The sequence below is a fragment of the Patagioenas fasciata genome, chromosome 27 (assembly GCF_037038585.1).
Source record: "Patagioenas fasciata isolate bPatFas1 chromosome 27, bPatFas1.hap1, whole genome shotgun sequence".
Classification (NCBI taxonomy): Eukaryota; Metazoa; Chordata; class Aves; order Columbiformes; family Columbidae; genus Patagioenas; species Patagioenas fasciata.
Window position 1 is genome coordinate 5,188,762 of NC_092546.1, and position 16,523 is coordinate 5,205,284.

Here is a 16,523-nt window from a genome sequence, read left to right on the forward strand (position 1 = left end):
GTCAGTTCCAGTCTTCCCTATGCAAACAATCAACGCTAAAACATTAGCTGGTAGTGCTGACTAACAAATCCTGTAATTAGTAATCTCCAGTTAATGAAGCAGCCTGGTGATTAAATCCTCATGACTTTTCTATAGAAGAAATAAGTTAAATATCAGTTGCGCTGGTTTAAATTGCCCTAGAGCTTCGTGTGATCTCAGAGCAGACAGTAGATCAGCAGTGTTATTCTGAAAGTTTCAGATCCATTTGTCTGTGTTGTTTTCCCTGTGTGCCCCCAAATACAATATTTCAATAAGATTTAAACCGGGACAACGCCTGGAAAGCCCAAATTTCCCGTCCCACGCGTGAAATCCCTGCAAGGGAAAGGAACTGGAGCTCGGTGAGATGCCAAACATGAGCTGAGAACAGTCTCATGGATTATCTTTAGATCAAAGGTGCTGTATTTCAAAGAAGAGCGTTGCTTCTATTAGTGTACCCATTGGAATGAAGGGGAAAGAGGCTGAGTGTGTGTTTTTGGAGGCATTTGGCACCCCCACTGGGGTTTTGGGACGATGTGGGTCAGGCTGGTGCTGCTTGGGGGCAGCAGGGAAAGTCAGACAGAGGCCAAATGGTGCCGGTTCTGCTGCAGCTGCTCGAAGCGGTCGAGACCGGTGGTTCTGTGTGTCCGTGTGTCCCGGTGAGGCTTTCAGAGGTGGGAATGGTGCCGAAATACCCACCTTTGTGCCTTTTGGGGATCTTATCTTCTAAAACCCAGTTCAACAGGAAAAACGGCGCCTGCAGTGAGCCGCTGTGAGCTGCAGAGGTCTCTGTTAAGCCACGTAAACCTCTGGAGTAGCTTAAATTTGAAAGCTGTTATTGTGCAGTGGCCGTTTGATATTAAATAATGCGTATAGGTGATAATCAAATCGACCGTCGTGCTACCACGGCTTTAATTGCGGCTGAGAGCGGAGTGAAGCTCCGCAGGGTCCTCGTGGGTCCCCCCATAGGGTTTTGCAAGCAGAAGGATGGGTTTATTTCACCCTCTGCCCCCAGCTCAGCTCCACAGAGCAGCCCCCCCGAGGTGCCCCCACAAAGCGGGGTTTCCACCGGCGGGTGTGGGGATGGCAGCACCCTGCCCGCGCCCCGGGTTATTTCGGGAGATTCCTCGGTCCACCCTGGATTCAACACCGCAGTCTGGACTCACCGACGGACGGGATTCTTCTCCCGTTAGGTAAGCCCCATGGCGACGCCCACTGCGCGGATTCCCAGCCACGGTGTCCTCTGCAGTGTTTTCCAAAGTGTCTAAATAAGGTGCTGTTTCGTACAGAAACCTGCAGCCGTGCCCGCTCGGCGTGGGGGTTTTTCCTTGCAGAGAGCTGATGGGTGCAGGCGGAGCGGCAGCCGTCCAGATGTGGAGCGGCAGCCGTCCAGATGTGGAGCGGCAGCCGTCCAGATGTGGAGCGGCAGCCGTCCAGATGTGGAGCGGCAGCCGTCCAGATGTGGAGCATCAAGGAGGGGCAGCCTGCACACAGAGCTGGTGTTGTGCAAAGAGTCCCAGAATCATTTCGGTTGCAAGAGACCCTCAGGATCATCGAGTCCAACCATAACCCAACTCCAACACTAAACCACGTCCCTGAGAACCGGGTCTAAACGACTCTTAAACCCCTCCAGGGATGGTGACTCCAGCACTGCCCTGGGCAGCCTGTTCCAATGCCCCACAGCCCTTTTTGGGAAGGATTTATTCCTAATATCCAATCTAAACCTCCCCAGCAGCATTGTCCTCATCACTGCAGGCTGCCCATAGGTTTCTGTTAAACATCACATCATGGCACAGATCAAAGAGAAATTAAATGAGCCTTTCAGGCCTGATGGCTGCTGACTTATTCCTCAGAGCAGAGAGGCTCTTGTTACACAAGCACTAATTTCTGAGCACTTAGTATTTCTTCAAATGCTTTATAATGTGGTTCTGGCACTAATATGTGTCCTCCTGCCCCCAGTCTGATGTTGCTTTAGACTCTCTGAGCCTCAAAAGTGCACGGTTTGACACAAATAGCTGGGCAGAGATGACTGGGTCAGTATCTGGCAGCCAACCAAGACGGCAGATTTTCAAAGTGCTGTGATCACATCTCTTCTCAAGAAAACATTGGAAGGCCTCCTAATCTTCGGTTCAGGGCATGGGCACGTGATTTTCTGGGAATTAGCTTGAACGGGTCATAAATACCTAATATTAAATAATGGAAAAGCAAGGCGAGCGGCGGTTTTGCGGGGCTCTCCCGGTGGTCCCTGTTTGCCCAGCGCTGCCCATGTTTCTATTCCTTACCTAAGAGGGGGAAAAAGTCTGTATTTGTAAAGCTGCAACTTCACTCCTGTTGTACTGAGTGTGTTTTGGGGCAGAGTTAAGTGTTTAAAGATGATTTTTGAGCTATTTTCAGGGGAAACAACAGCCCGGCGCACCCCGCGGTGTGTGCAGAGCCGGGCGTTCCAGCTGATGGTGACACCAGGACTGAGATTCACCCTTCGCATCTTCCCCATCCACCTGCGCTCTGGGTGACTCGCAGGAGTTAAAAGCTCTGCCTGTTCTCTAACCCATCTCCAACCCGCCTGCTCATTTCGAAAGTGTATTTTAACTGTTTGGTGTTTAATGATGGGAGATAAGGCGAGGGGGTGAGCGGTGCTGAGTCAGTGCTGGTTGCTGTCCTTCCTGCCCTCCCACACGCTCCCCTGCGCCCACCACCGCGATGCCCCGGGGGCTTTTCCTCCCCATGGCTCAGCAAACACAACCGGGTTCCCCTGCGCTGTGACCCGACACAACCATCCGGGTTTTATTTGGAAGGGAGCACTGGAGATCCGGGATGGAAAAATGGGGTCCCTGAGGTTCGGGACAAACCGCTGCTCTGTTCCTTTCCCAAACTGGATCATGAAATCAGCCTTTTCTTTGAAACACCCGGACTCGGGGTGGGTGTGAATGTCTCCTGGCGGTGGTTTCCAACCGCAGAGCTGAGGTTTCGCTGTTGGGGTGTTTGCAGGATGGAAGAGCTCGACTGCACAACACCCACGACCGAGCAAACCTGACATTTGTTTTGGTGCGTGAGGGCCGACAGACGTCCCCATCACTTTTAACAACACGGTACGGTGGCATCGGTGGCGCAGGTCGTAGCAAATGCGATTTGGGGTGGTTTTGGGTAAGCAGATGCTCACACATCACACGCAGCCCCGCGCTGCCCAAAGCTCAGCGCCGTTTCTCTGCCTTGCAATGAGTTCTTTGAAGCCCAGAGCTGCCTAAGCGCTTTTCTATCGACGTGCAAAAACGCTCACGGTGATTTTTAAACCCAACCTTTTATTTTCTGGTGAGATAGGAAGCCCTGCTTGTGTTCAGACCTGCGTGATCCTGCAGACAAGAAGGGGAATCGATCCTTCCCGCGTGCGATTTGGTCTGAGATGCAAATCGCTGAGGGGGTGCAGGGGATTCAGGTGCACAATCTGTTGTTCCCGTCATTGATTTCTAACTTTGCAGTGCGAAAGCCTTCAGTCTCTCATCTGAATCTCACCGAATTTGTGCTTTCAACTTGCAGGACAGACAGGTTGGCTTGTTCTTTGTCTGGTTTTACAAAGTATAGATGTGTGCAGAAGTGGCTGAACAGCAGGAGCTTCCCGGTTGGCAGCTGATCTCAGGGTGCAGACACTGTTCCCTTGCAGGGTTCGCATTCCTCAGCCCTGAGGCCAACATTCCTCCTCATTTGCTTCCTATTTGTTTAAATTCCCGATCCCAGAACTGTCTCCAGGTCACTTAAGCTCCCAGACACCTTGATTAGCTGTACATCCAACCCCCACCCTCTGGCACTGGAACCGCGCTCATACTGATGAAAATCAAATGGATATTGGCAACTTGCAGTCGCTTTTTGCTGCACTTCACCGGAATTCATCTGGAATCCTCAAATGCCATTCGACTGAGTAAAGGCGGTTGCAGTTTGCTTGTTAGGCACTCAGCTATTTCAGTTAAAAATGTGGAAGGAAAGTTGCTTTTTTTAAGTCTGGATGGCAGTTTAGGCTGGAGAAATGTCTGTTTTGGGTTTCTTGTCTCTGTGTTCATACGTGAGCTGTTCTTTCCTTAGAAATGGGCTTTCCTGCCATTTACACAGAGGCTCCATGGGGAAAACGTGTGTGAAAGTGGCTCGTAAAAGCCAAATTAGCAATTAGTTTGGGCACCGTGCCTCTAAACCTGATGTGCATCTCTGCTTTCTACCTGTTGCTTTCTACCTGTTGCTCTCCTCAGCTTGATTTATTATAGGAAATATTTGATGGGAATGGGCAACCCAGGTCGAACCAACCTTTATCTGGAGCGAAAAAACCAAACCAGCCCCAAAATAAAATTCATCCTGCTCCTCAACGCCTTGATATAATCCTGAGTTTAGTTGAACCCCAGGCTGGAGGCACCAGGGAATTCTGCTTTTGGAAAACCAGACATGGTTGGGTTTTTGGTAGCGTGGACTTTGTGTAACCGCGAGCACGTGGCCAGTAAATCATCCATCGGGAGCAACCGGGCACCCCGGCGCAAACAAACCCGCTTGAACCTTCCCCGCAAAGCACCCGTTTGGATGTTACCGGAGCCGGGTGATGAAATGGCATCGATTGCGGGCGTTTGGCAGCGTCCCAGCAGCAATCTGACCATTACTGCTGTGATTTAACCCTATTACATCAGCCGCACCGGGAGCTCCTTGAACCTCCATCTCCTGCCGCGTTCTTTGGCCTTTTGTGGTCTTGGCTTCCGTAGCTCACAACTTACAAGAGCTTTTAATTTCCTCGGCAGATCTCAAGCCGGTTTTGGTGTCCTGCACATAACCCCCATCCAGGGGCACTTCGCTTCTCTACCCGCTAAGAATAACTTTGCAGAACACCTGCGATAGAGCCCAAAACCCCTCGGTGAGGTGAGGCCGGGCGCATTACCCCAGCAATGTCCTTATAAAGCGGCGCTGGAGCCGGGAGCAGCGCCAGCGGGAGCGGCCGCACTGCCAGGAATTCCTCCGCTTTTCCTCTCCCTGCTCGGCAAACACGGCGCCGGTGCCAACGTCCGCGGTGCACGGGAAGCCGAGGGGACGGTTCTATGGAACGGGAGCTCTTAATCCTGTTAAAGGATGGAAACAAAAGGCAGATTCCTCAGCTGCCCTTTCGCACCGGTTTCGGTGTGGGGGAAAAAGCAAAGCGTGAGTCACCTAAAGGGCTTTGCCTCTGCGAACCCACCCTGCTCTTCATTTTACTTGAGGTGGCCAAAACCAAATGAACTGCTGATTTTTATGGGACAGCAGCTGAGCATCCAAGCAGTTCTTTACAATAAAGCTTTATTCTTTCATCTGAAACTTGAATCAGCGCAAATGTTTGCTGGGATGGAGCCAGCGAGACGCGAGCTTTGGGAAGCCCGGATCTGTCAGGAGCCACCCAAACTTGTCACCCTTTGGCACCAGGAGCAGCAAGAAGTATTTTGGAGCCATCCCCAAGAATCCCGGTTCCTTTTAAAACACAAGGGCAGAAATTCAGATCTGGGGTTTGTTCCCCTCGGGGTCGGGTGTTTGGAGAGGGGGGGCTGTGGGTTTGATGGCCCGGCTGCAGAGTGAAGGTTGCTCCTTGTGTGTGGTAAAACCTCCTTGTTCAGCAGAACCAGTTACTCATCCGCAAACACAGCACGCGGGCTTTTCGGAGAAGCCGTAATTCAAACCTTGGGGTTGTTTTGAGCAGGTTTTTGGTTGGCGAGCTCCCTACTAACGATGAATGCATCTTAGAAAATGTTTGGTGGGTTTGAAACAACCAAATGTGAGCCCTTGCGATGGGTGGAATAACAGTGAACTCCTACAAAGGATTTGCCGGTCGGGTGAATTTGTGCCTTATCTCTAGTGCTTGTATTAAAAAACCCCCTTCCAAACGCAACACCCCCTGCTCAGAGTTAAATTGCGTTTGGAACAGGACTTGGAGTTCTCCGTGTCTAATTTGAACTCAGGTGCTCAAAGCGCTTTGGTAGACGTGCGTCCAGCAGCACTTAGTGCCACAAAACCCTTCCCCAGGTCCCTCTGATGTCCCCTGGCAGCTGAGTTATCACATTTTCCCCAGCAGTCTGTAATTTGGAGGCGATGACCGCTCTTTGATGTTCCTTCTGTCTCCAAACAGCCTTACCAAGCACCTTTCCTCCCCTCAAAACGCTTTTCTAAGAATCGAATTTCTGCAGCGTGTGCAAAAGCCCTCGGTGCTTTTAATCAGGCACCATCAGCAACCTGCAGATAGGGGAAAATGTGAGGTCACGCAGCCCGTGTGTGACATTTTTTAGTATAATTGAGATAATCCCAGTTTAATAGGTCAAAAAAGATCTGGGGCAACGTCTTTCTCCCTCCTTGTTCGTATTCCAGGCTCTTATGCGGTGCCTGGAGATGCTGCGATTGTCATTTTATTCCCTTTCCGTGTGCCTCTTGACGCCGTCGGTGTTAATTTGATATCGGGATGAAAACGAGCGATGCGAACGCACCTTGTGTTGGTTTTCCATGAGCTGCAGCGGGACGTTCGCACCCCGGGAGCACCGAGTTCGTCACATCCTTCAGTCGCACCCGCTGAACCGTGGAAATAGGAGAGAAGTGATGGAGGGGTCGGTGTCCTGGATGCAAATCAGGGCTGTCCCCTCATCCCGTGTCTCACCGACATGAACGTGGGGCTGTGAGAGTGTGATTGACCCCTAAAATCTGCTCCATTACAGCTTGAAATGTGGAATACTTGCTGGGCACAACTGAGGTGCCGTGTTTCGTTTTGCCGGTGGGATCTCCTGCGTCCCCATCGCTCTTTGGGTCTCTCTCTCTGGGTTTTGCTGCGGTTCTGTAGGTGAGTCGACACCTCTTTGTGTTTCCCTGCCTTTGGGGCAGCGGCCGCTGTGTTCCCACGGCCTTTCGCAGGTGGCGGCGCCGGAACGGGCGCCTGGCCGCTTCCCATTTGAGCGCCGCATCTGGGAAACGCGTTACTGGGGGAGAGCGGCTTGGAACAGCGTTCACAGGCCAACAGGCTCGGCTTAAGGAGCCCAGCGGCTTTGGAGAGCTCGACCTACAGGGCTGTGAGTCGGGGGAGCTGTTGATCAACCCGTGGGGATATTTCCCTTCCCAGGGGATGGGAATCAGCTTAAGACGGGGCTTGTTGGGATCGGCAGGAGGTGGCGAGCGACACCTCACTTGTTCATTTCTTATAATGAGTTTCCCACATTGTTAGCGAGGCCGTAAATTAGACGCTGAGCCCTGTTTCCCATGGCCAAGACATATCTGGTGTTTTAGAGACGCTTGCTTTGCCAAAGCGTTTGTGTTGCCCTCAGTTCAACAGGCCTGGGGCTCTTCGTCTTGGCCAAAGGAGTCGTTTGCTTTCACGTGCTATTAAGATAAGTTTATAATTAGTTTGCCTTTGAGAGCCCACGTCCAGCGTCTTTGCGGGATCGTAGCTCCGGATGCTTTTGCAAGTGTCTGATTTAACAACTCATCCTCTCTCACCGCGGGTTGTTTTGTGCGTTCCCAGAGGCCACGGCTGGTGCTGGGACCCACAAACACCCAGCACAACTCGGATGCCCGAAACTCGGTTGTGCAAGGCGGCACAAGGGGTGACATGAGAACTGGGGGTCCCACTGCCAAACACACCCAGAGCAGCCCCTCCATTTATCATAAATACCAACTATTTGCAAAGGAGAATGAGCAGAACTGCAGGGTTGCTTCTGGTGGTACAACCTGCCTGGTGACTCAAGCGGGTGCTACGGCTCTGCCTCTTTTAAATGAGACTTAACGCTAATGCTTTTAATTAAGAGTTGTTTGCATTCATCAGCAGAGGGTGCAAATAGCCCGAGGGTTGTCCAGTGCTTTGCTGTTGGGAGGAATGGGCGAGATCCGTGGTGATAAGGGAAGAGCCCCAAATCATTATAAGTCCTGGAGCTTTAGAAATTATAAACCCAGGAGCCGTGGCCCAGCTGGACCGTCCGGTTTCTCACCAGGTTCCTCGTCCCAGCTTTGCGTGATGGATCTTCGGGCTGTACAGATAAAGGCACCGAGCGTTTCTATCGAACTCCTCCTTTGTTTGAGTCCGTGACTTCAAAATGCACAACGTGCAAATCAGTCTGGATCGGGAAGGTTAAAACAACAACCTCATGCAAACCAAGAAGCTCTTGACCTGCGGTGTTGGCGTGCGTGGCGCTGCCGGTTCTGCAGAGCCGGTTTGTGAGTGTTCCGAGGAACCATTTGGCACGAGCTGCCACTCGCTGGCTCCCCGGCTGGTTCCTGGTCAGGACAGCCTGCGCTGCTTTTTCTGTTGGTTTTTCTCTCTGTAAATAGCAGGATGATTCCCCAGATGTGCCTGACAGGAGCGCTTGACCTGCCCGGGCTGCAGGGAGACGGTGACGGCGCAGCCAGGGCCGCGCAGCTTTGTCAGCGCTCAAGCTGGCGGCTTTGTAATCACGCAGAGCTTTATTTAGTGGGGTTACTTACATGCGCCGAAGTGTTTCCTTTTATCTGGCTTCATCCTATTATGGTAAACCAGTTCCAAAGCGAGCACCTCCAGTCGGGGATCCCTTTTCCAGAGCAAAGCCGCAGGTTTTAGGGCTCAGGCTCCGCTGTGCCGAGTCCACGCGAACTCTAATTGCTTCACTTTTGCTGCTCTGGCAAATCACACATAGCAAAACCCAGCCTGTGTAATATTGCTGGGTGGAAATAAGTTGCATATCTCCTTTTTGTGCGAGTTGTCGGAGCAGAACTAACTCAGCACACACTGAAGGTGCCACTCGCTCGCTGCCCTTTTCTGAGGTTCGTGCCCCCGATGTGGCAGAAACTGAGGAGTTAACGCGGCCCATCCGAGCACGGGTGTTTATACAGAGTGCGAAGCCGGTGACATTTACCAGGCGCTTACTGGCACAGTCGATTGGGGTTTATTTTTCAGCCGTCTTTGTTCCGCGGGGTTTGCTGATATTCCCAAACGGAGCGTGCTTTTTATCAGCAGCATCTGCGGCGCAGCTGACTCATGTGCTCTTTGAGAGGGGATGACAAATGGAGAGCGCAGACAAACAACTCCCGGACCGGCGTGCAGGGGGTGAGGACAGGACGGGCACCCTCGAGACCTCGCCGAGATCGTCCTAGTTACTGCAAGTCGGGCCTCTTGCTTCTGAGGAAATCTAGCGTGGATTTCTTAGGAAGCACAGGAGGGAAGACTCTGTGGATTTAGCTCAGCGGAGCCACGTGGCCCCGCTTCGCCTCCCATACTTTGCCTTTGCTGCCCAAAACTCTCCCCTTTGCCTAATCATAGGAAATGTTTACCGCGCCATACACAGGATTTTAACCTCGTTTATTACATCTTTAACCTGATTTATCTATCAGGTGAAGTCTCAGCGATGCGCTTGTGATTAACAGCAAAATCCGAGCGAGCGAGGCAGCTCCGATAAGCAGCCCGGGGACCTCGGAAGCTCCGTTTTCCACCTGGGAACGCGGGTGGGATTTGCTCATCAAACTCGAGCTGGTTTTTGAGGAGCACTGAGGGACGGGGGAGTTTCCACGGGTGCTCGGTGTGGATCTGGGGGTGTCCGTGTGGGTGGGAGGCAGATGAGAGGCTCCGAAATATCTTTGTGGGAAAGTGAAATCCCAATTCTGGCATTTGTTGAAAGGGGATTGCCTACGGTCATCCTTTTTCGGAAGGGATGGTGTGAAATTAAGCTGCCTGCTTTTACTTTGATGTTCCTTTTAATTTTCACTAGAACATACCCATTTTCTCTTAATTTCCCCTATGAAAAATGCTGCTTCAAATCATTCTTTAGAAGAGACCACTAACTGAAATTGAAATACAGTCTTCAAGAAATGGTACAACTTTGATCACGAAACTTAAAAGCTAGGAAGGAGATGGGATTAGCGCTATGACTTCTGTAGATAAATATTTGCGACTGGGACAGAAATTAAAGGGGGAATAAACATCTGTCCTTTGATCAGCTCTCCAGCTCATTAACCTGTTGAACGCCGGGTCTGGCCCGAGGCTTCAAGGCCAGGGGGGTTCAGGGCATATGGAAGAATCACAAACCTCTTCCCCTTTCTGCGGACGGAGGGGTTTTCGCCTGTGGTATTTTGGTTGTGAACACAGCAGGATGCGTTGGGAGATTTCCGAATCCATCCGTGACTTCAGGCCGTGAACTGCGACTCCGTTTGGGTTCACACATGAGGGTTTTGAACTGGGATCGTCTGGGAGAAGATGGAGAAAGCGCTGAGCTGCAGCCACCCCTGTGCAGAACGAACAGGACCCACCGGCGTCCCCCAGACACCCCTGGACAGACAGACAGACGGCTTCTCTACAATGAGTTGCCCGGTGCCACGTGTAAGTTAATACACCGTGTAGCTTTTCCCATGCAAAGCTACGTCGGAGGTTTAATTTAAGCTCTGCTGTGATGGTAGCCCTTTCACTTAATACCGCTCCCAAGCTTTTAAAACCAAGCTGAGGGCTGGAGGTGGATTTACTACCCCCAGCTGCTCTGTCCACTGCCCCAGGAGTTCAGGATCGTTCTGCAGAACTTGGGTAGAAAATGACCATCACCATACTGTTTATCTTGCTGAGGAGCAGCGCTCGTTTACAGTGCACTTGCAAATAACCTCGGACAGCCACCAAACCTGGATTTAAACCCTGGGAAAGACGCATCCGCTGGGTCTCAGCGATCAGAGCGGCCCCTCCGCATCCCCAGCGCTCCCCAGGCGGCCTCGAGGAGCCGCGGGGTTTCCATTCTGAGCACGCCGAGCGGCTCTACCGCCGCCCCATGATGCTCCTTTCCTGGAGCTCAAAGGCGTGCGTTAATTCGGGTGTCAACCTGTTAGGAGGAGAACGCGTTGTGTGGCCTTTTATCGCCTGAACGCCGCAAACGTCGGGGCGCAGCGGCTCTGCGGGCGGTGGGGACGGCTCCGCAGGACGCTCGGTGGCTTTTAGCAAAGTGGAGTTTTTGTGGTTATCTCAGGTGCTTTATCAGGAGCCCAGAGGCTCACAGGGAGCTTTGGCTCTTTATTGCTTTTAACTTAGGGATGATGTTGGCTTCAAGTGCGCTTCCTTTCCATAGGGCGGGCGACCCAGGTTTATCAGCTCCGGGAGAATATTCGCTAAAAGCCGTCTGGCTTTGCCGCATCCCATATTGCAGTTTCTCTTGCTCGTAATTCCGAGACTAATGTCACCGCGCTCGTGGATTTGAACAGGCGTTTTGTCTTCTCATCAAATTGCCGGCAATTGGAGGTTGGCAGCCAAACCTCGCCGCGATGCCGGGGGGTGAGGTGGTGCCGTTGCGCAGCCGTGAGCCGTGGTGTCTGACGTGACAAATGCGTGACCTTGGTTCCAAGTGGCTTTTCAGATGTTGTTTACCCTGATGCATCAACTCGGAGGAGCGGTCGGAGCTGGCGCTGATGCAGGAGGTGATTTGGGAGGTAACAGGAGCCGTGCGGGATTCCTGCAGCGCCGGGAACCTGCCGTCCCGACCCCAGCGCCAGCAACTGCTTGGCAATCACATTAACAACTGCTTCCAAAACACTGCAGGACTGGGAGCGGATTCCTCATCTCTTCGTGCCGTCAGCTCCTGCAAAGCATTAGTTCGTGGAGTGCTCATCTTCTCTTTCTTCATTTCTCTTGACTCAAACAGCCCCTGGAAAACTTACTAAACAGTCATTTAAAGCGGCTCCTAACATGGGAGGCTCTGCCTTACTCTCGCCATCTGTCTCTCCACACACACTCCAGATGATGCAATGTGCCGTATGCTGGATCCAAATAAACCCTCTTATTTTTAACAAGCCGCATTTAAGGCACGTTTAGCGGCACATTGGGTGAGTACCCTAAATTTGGGCCTGAGCTTCGCGGGTTCCTGCCGGCGGCTCCCGGCGCTGGCACCGCCGCGCTGCCACCCCTACGCTGACATTTCCAAAAGCGAGGCTGATTCACCAGCTCCGAGCCGCCTTTATCGTCCACGGCCACGTGTGCGCTCACAAGGCTGGGCTGCCGAGTCATCCCTGGGCCTAAAGCTGAGTCTAAGTCTGCCAGGTCTGGGCGTGAGCCACCAAAGCTTTGGGGATGAAACCAGCGGAGGGGCAGCCACGTTACGGTCACGCCACGGCCGGGTCGCTGCGGCATCAGCTGTCCCTTTTCATACAGAACGTGTTTTGTTGTGTTTGCCAGCGGCGTGGGCGGCAGCGCGGGATGTGTCACGATGCTCCGAGCCCTTTAATGAGTGTTCTCTGCTTTTTGGCCTCGCGCTCGTCCTGCAGTTATTGCCCGTGTTCTGCTGCGCTGGTTCCTGCAGTAATTAGTCCCTTGTTACACAAATCTGTCGATGAACGCGGGGAGTTGGGAGCGCTGGGGGCTGTTTGTGAGCGGCAGATCTGCCGCTGTCGCACACATCGTGTTGTCGGGCACGTGCGAGCTTCCAGCAATAATTGTGGATTTCGCTGCTAAACCACTTCCCGGTATTTTAAAGCTTTGCAGGACGCAGGTGCTCGAGCCATGGATGTGCTGCCCTCACCCAAAGGGTCTCCAGGATGAGCAGCTTGTCCGCTGCAACGGGTCAGATCAGGGACCTCGAGGGTGTTCGGAGGGGAGTGAGCGCTGGGGAAACAGGCTGGGCTCACCAGGGTTTAAAACCAGGCTTTTCTAGGTGGATGTTCATTTATTTCAGGAATTTGGTCACTTTTTCTATTCTGGTTACCAAAAAAAGATGATGACACTGCTTTCCTTCCCCGGCAGCTCAGAGGGATTCTCAGGGTTTGTTTTTGCCCATCAGTTGAGTGCAGTTGGGTGTCCACATCTCCTGAGGGTGAATGAGCTCAGCGCAGGTGTCACCAGCGCTGCTGCCTGCACCTCCTGTTGATGGGAGCGTTTCCTTCCGCTTTCGTAAGTAAAAACAAGCCGCTCTTTCCTTGACACGGGTCCGGCCGTTGCCTCAGGTCAACAGGTCAGAAAACCCAGTGTTGAATTCACTTTCTAGTGACCCATCGCTCCCCGTGTCCCTTCAACCGGCTGCCAGCAGCAGCCTCTGCCCAGCACCATCACGCTCAGCTTAAAATGTACTGTCCTGGCCTGTCCGCAGGCTCCAAAACCCAACAGAAACGGGATTGAAGAGCAACCAAGCTTCAGGGCCAGGTCCTTTCGGTCAGCAGGTTCAACAGCAAGACCCAAATCCAGTGTTTTACCCGCTTGGAATTTGTGGAATTGCCGCAATTAACTCTGCTGGCAATCATTCTTGCTTCGTTAAGACCTGTCCTTTTCACGCGTCTAAATTAAGGGCTGCAGACAGGCAGGAGCCAGTTGCAAAAACAACCTGGAACGTGCGGTTAATGGTTCTGTATTAAAATGGAACCGCGCGGGTTCGCCGTGTTGGGAACGCGCTTTGCTCGGTGAGTTTTACAACCCCCATGCCGCCTTTTCCTAAGGATAAACCAAGACGGTTTGCACCCCCCATTCCAAGCTCTCACGGGGACGTCCCCACGGTCCCACCTCCCGAATCGCCGCCCGTGAGCGAGCGCTTGACTCAACCGTGTCGTTTTGCTGGAGCAAAAGGGGGTTTTTGGCCGCCCCCAGCCGGGGGAGGGTTCCCCGGCCCCCGGTGATGCAGCGCTGACGTCTGTTCTCCGGCATCAAAGCGGCGCTCGCCCGCCTCGCTCAGCCCCGGCCTCTTCTTGTTGTGTTTCATATTCGAGCGCAAAGCCGTGCGAGAACCACATGCTTTGTTTCTCTCTTTGAAGTGGTGCTGGCGAGCTGCCTGAAAAACATTCTGCTGGAAAAAAAGAACCGCGCGAAAAATCCCATTGCGCTTTGCAAATGTTGTTGTTTTATTGCACCCCTTTTCTTTCAGAAGCTCGATAATAATCCGGAGACCCCACCTCATCTCCACAGCCGCTGCTTCCAGTGCTGGGATCAGATTTGGAAGATGTAAACCTTGCATTTAGGTGGCTGCGTTGTGTTTTTCTTTCTGTGTCTTATCCTCATCTGGTTCGGTGTTTCGCTCTTGGCGAACCGAACCCTGTGTTTTTAAACATATTTGGGACATTTTTAAGTAGCCTGAATGTATTTCTGGGGATGATATAGTGGGGTTTGGGGTGAAAAATACAATAAAATGGATCAGGTTGGATTTTGGAAGTTAGCGTATAGTTCCTGGGTAGGAAATGCTGGACCAAGCGTCGCTGGAATGGGTAAGAAGGATGGGAAAGATGTGTAGAAGCCAACAGGGTGTGTGTGTCATCTGTAACTTCTTAATGCACTGCTAACGTGTTCCTCATCGCTTCATCTGCTGCGTGAGGGTGTTAATTAGCCGGGGATTAACGACCGTGCTTTGTGCATCGCAGCGCCAGGCACGCACACTGTATCCAGGCTTGGGCACCAACCGGCAGCATTTTGGTGATAAAAGTGGCCTTGTGTGGTTTGCCAGCGCTGTGTGGTGGCATCTCCATTCCGCTTGGAGAACAGGGGCTGTTCCTTTTCTATCAACCGCAATTAGCGCGAAATTGATGATTTTTGGGGCGCACAGCTGGGCCGGACTTGGCTTCCAAGTGATTTGACGGGTAAAAGGGTTTGGTCAATAGCAACCTTTCCGTGGGACGTTTTAACACAGGATTATTTCCTGCAGCGCTCCCAGCTTTTCATCTCCCTCGCGCCATCCGGGAGCGATGTGCTTGTGTAAATGAGTTAAAAACCCGGTGAAATTCCGCTCGCCCCTCTGCAAACTCATCACGGGACCCGAGCTTCCTGCTGCGAGCGCAGCAGAACGGCCACACAATCACACTGGTTCCTGTGCCCGTCACTTGTTCCACTCCGGGGTAGCTTTGCCTGCACAGGGGTTATGGTTTTCCAGTTGTCCTCCCGCTTGCAGCTCTGTTTTGGGTATTTAGGGATGAAGCTTATAAACAGATCCTTTTAAAACAATATGAGTTATGTGGATGTGCTGCGGGGCGGGCAGGGCGCTGATGAGCAGATGGTTGTGCGGTGCCTTTTTTTCATAGAAAACCCCGAGTTGGGCGGGGAAAAATTTAATGAAATTTAAAGAAATTTAATGCAATATAACAAGGGCAAATGTAGAGTGTTGCATCTGGGCAGGAACAACCCCAGGTTCCAGTGTAAGTTGGGGAATGAGCTATTAGAGAGCAGTGTAGGGGAAAGGGACCTGGGGGTGACCATGAGCCAGCACTGGGCCCTTGTGGCCAGGAAGCCGATGGGACCTGGGGTGGGTTAGAAGGGGGTGGTCAGTAGGTCAGAGAGGTTCTCCTGCCCCTCTGCTCTGCCCTGGGGAGACCACACCTGGAATATTGTGTCCAGTTGTGGCCCCTCAGTTCCAGAAGGACAGGGAACTGCTGGAGAGAGTCCAGCGCAGCCACCAAGATGCTGAAGGGAGTGGAGCATCTCCCGTGTGAGGAAAGGCTGAGGGAGCTGGGGCTCTGGAGCTGGAGAAGAGGAGGCTGGGGGGTGACTCACTGATGGGGATCAATATGGAAAGGGGGAGCGTCAGGAGCATGGAGCCGGGCTCTTCTTGGTGACAACCAGTGATAGGACAAGGGGTAATGGGTACAAACTGGAACACAAGAGGTTCCACTTAAATTTGAGAAGAAACTTCTTCATGGTGAGGGTGTCAGAGCCTGGCCCAGGCTGCCCAGGGAGGCTGTGGAGTCTCCTTCTCTGCAGACATTCAAACCCGCCTGGACCCCTTCCTGTGGAACCTCAGCTGGGTGTTCCTGCTCCATGGGGGGATTGCACTGGATGAGCTTCCCAGGTCCCTTCAACCCCTGACATTCTATGATTCTGTTCTATGGTTCTATGAGTTGGGACCCAAAAGGATCATCATTTTCCTTACAAAACACAGCACGGTCCCATCCAGGATCTCTCAACAGCACCCACGGCTGCGGAGTGAGTTAAATGTTGTATTTGCTGTTGTGACTTGATTCATTTTTAGTCATTTTTATGAACAGAGAGCGGGGATTTCGTCACCGCGTCTCATCCGCAGCCTGTACCGGGTCCCCCATGTCCCCCGTGTCTGATACCGCAGGCTGTGACATTTCGTGGTGTCACCGTCACGAAGAGGCTGCACGTGTTACGTTCTGAGACTTTTTCCATCGCCTTGTGTTGCATATTTATGTTTCTTCCTCTGTTTTCCCAGGACTTTTCCAGTGGAAAGGGATGTACGTGTTGTGACCATCTCAGGCCGCTTTTTCTTTGCAAAATCAATAGGCGACATAGGGTTTGGTTTTTGTTTCTTGGCAGCTCTGGTCGCTCCTGCTCTTCCATCCTCAGGCTGTCCCTGCTCTCTGGAGCTGAACCGAACGTGGGTTTATCACCTACTGCTTGGAATTAATCTGGTTTTAAACCGGAGGAGCTGGTCCCAATGCAAAAGCTCAGCTCTACCAGCTGTGAGCCTTGGCTTTTATTCCAGCACGGAATGATCGCGCCCAAAGTGAAGGCGGCTTCGTTGCTTCTCTTGCCCTGGGATGATGATGTTTGTTCAAGCTCTTCCCTGCTAGGCAAAGCAGGAGCTGAATTTGGTGCCTCTTTCGAGATCTTTTCA

General features: G+C 52.4%; 1 protein-coding gene across 5 annotated transcripts in view; it reads left to right on the top strand.

Annotated features, from left to right (window-relative positions):
* Positions 1–16,523, top strand: part of GNG7 (G protein subunit gamma 7) — a 50,274-nt gene that overhangs the window by 18,014 nt on the left and 15,737 nt on the right. The gene's annotated exons all lie outside the window — the stretch shown is intronic.